Here is a 2,626-nt window from a genome sequence, read left to right on the forward strand (position 1 = left end):
TTGCACGAAACGTGAAAAACTTGTCTATGCATAGAATTGAGCATTCCTAAGGCATCAAAATGGACCGTTATACTCTATTTAGTGTTCTTAGAAGTCTAAACTTGCTAGTTTACTTTTGGACAACGCTTCGTTAGGTAAAGAAGCCAATAGACCAAGTTAAGTTCAAAATGGCACGAAACCTGAAAAACTTGTCTATGCATAGTATTGAGCATTCCTAAGGCATCAAAATGGACCGTTATACTCTATTTAGTATTCTTAGAAGTCTTAACTTGCTAGTTTAGCTTTTGGACAACGTTTCGTTAGGTAAAGAAGCCAATAGACCAAGTTAAGTTCAAAATTGCAAAAAACATGGAAAACTTGCGCATGCATAGAATTGAGCATTCCTAAGGCATCAAAATAGACCGTTATACTCTATTTAGTGTTCTTAGAAGTCTTAACTTGCTAGTTTAGCTTTTGGACATCGTTTCGCTAGGTAGAGAACCAATAGACCAAGTTAAGTTCAAAATGGCACGAAACGTGAAAAACTTGTCCATCCATAGAATTGAGCATTCCTCAGGCATCAAAATGGACCGTTATGCTCTATTTAGTGTTCTTAGAAGTCTTAGCTTGCTTGTTTAGCTTTTGGACAACGTTTCGTTAGGTAAAGAAGCCAATAGACCAAGTTAGGTTCAAAATTGCACGAAACGTGAAAAACTTGTCTATGCGTAGAATTGATCATTCCTAAGGCATCAAAATGGAACGTTGTACTCTATTTCGTGTTCTTAGAAGTCTTAACTTGCTAGTTTAGCTTTTGGACAACGTTTCGTTAGGTAAAGAAACCAATAGACCAAGTTAAGTTCAAAATGGCACGAAACCTGACAAACTTGTCTATGCATAGTATTGAGCATTCCTAAGGCATCAAAATGGACCGTTATACTCTATTTAGTATTCTTAGAAGTCTTAACTTGCTAGTTTAGCTTTTGGACAACGTTTCGTTAGGTAAAGAAGCCAATAGACCAAGTTAAGTTCAAAATTGCACGAAACATGGAAAACTTGCGCATGCATCGAATTGAGCATTCCTAAGGAATAAAATTGGACCGTTATGCTCTATTTAGTGTTCTTAGAAGTCTTAACTTGCTTGTTTAGCTTTCGGACAACGTTTCGTTAGGTAAAGAAGCCAATAGACCAAGTTAAGTTCAAAATGGCACGAAACCTGAAAAACTTGTCTATGCATAGAATTGAGCATTCCTAAGGCATCAAAATGGACAGTTATACTCTATTTAGTGTTCTCAGAAGTCTTAACTTGCTAGTTTAGCTTTTGGACAACGTTTCGTTAGGTAAAGATGCCAATAGACCAAGTTAAGTTCAAAATTGCGCGAAATGTGAAAAACTTGTCTATGCATCGAATTGAGCATTCCTAAGGAATAAAATTGGACCGTTATGCTCTATTTAGTGTTCTTAGAAGTCTTAACTTGCTTGTTTAGCTTTCGGACAACGTTTCGTTAGGTAAAGAAACCAATAGACCAAGTTAAGTTCAAAATGGCACGAAACCTGACAAACTTGTCTATGCATAGTATTGAGCATTCCTAAGGCATCAAAATGGACCGTTATACTCTATTTAGTGTTCTTCGAAGTCTTAACTTGCTAGTTTAGCTTTTGGACATCATTTCGTTAGGCAAAGAAGCCAATCGACCAAGTGAAGTTCAAAATTACGCGAAATGTGAAAAACTTGTCTATGCATCGAATTGAGCATTCCTAAGGAATAAAATTGGACCGTTATGCTCTATTTAGTGTTCTTAGAAGTCTTAACTTGCTTGTTTAGCTTTCGGACAACGTTTCGTTAGGTAAAGAAGCCAATAGACCAAGTTAAGTTCAAAATGGCACGAAACCTGAAAAACTTGTCTATGCATAGAATTGAGCATTCCTAAGGCATCAAAATGGACCGTTATACTCTATTTAGTGTTCTTAGAAGTCTTAACTTGCTAGTTTAGCTTTTGGACAACGTTTCGTTAGGTAAAGATGCCAATAGACCAAGTTAAGTTCAAAATTGCACGAAACATGGAAAACTTGCGCATCCATAGAATTGAGCATTCTTAAGGCATCAAAATGAACCGTTATGCTCTATTTAGTGTTCTTAGAAGTCTTAACTTGCTTGTTTAGCTTTCGGACAACGTTTCGTTAGGTAAAGAAGCCAATAGACCAAGTTAGGTTCAAAATTGCACGAAACATGAAAAACTTTTCTATGCATAGAATTGAGCATTCCTTCGGCATCAAAATGGACCGCTATACTCTATTTAGTGTTCCTAGAAGTCTTAACTTGCTAGTTTAGCTTTTGGACAACGTTTCGTTAGGTAAAGAAGCCAATAGACCAAGTTAGGTTCAAAATTGCACGAAACATGAAAAACTTGTCTATGCATAGAATTGAGCATTCCTTTGGCATCAAAATGGACCGTTATACTCTATTTAGTGTTCTTAGAAGTCTTAACTTGCTAGTTTAGCTTTTGGACAATGTTTCGTTAGGTAAAGAAGCCAATAGACCAAGTTAGGTTCAAAATGGCACGAAACCTGACAAACTTGTCTATGCATAGTATTGAGCATTCCTAAGGCATCAAAATGGACCGTTATACTCTATTTAGTGTTCTTCGAA

Source organism: Tripterygium wilfordii, unplaced genomic scaffold (assembly GCF_013401445.1).
Source record: "Tripterygium wilfordii isolate XIE 37 unplaced genomic scaffold, ASM1340144v1 ctg378, whole genome shotgun sequence".
Taxonomy (NCBI): domain Eukaryota; kingdom Viridiplantae; phylum Streptophyta; class Magnoliopsida; order Celastrales; family Celastraceae; genus Tripterygium; species Tripterygium wilfordii.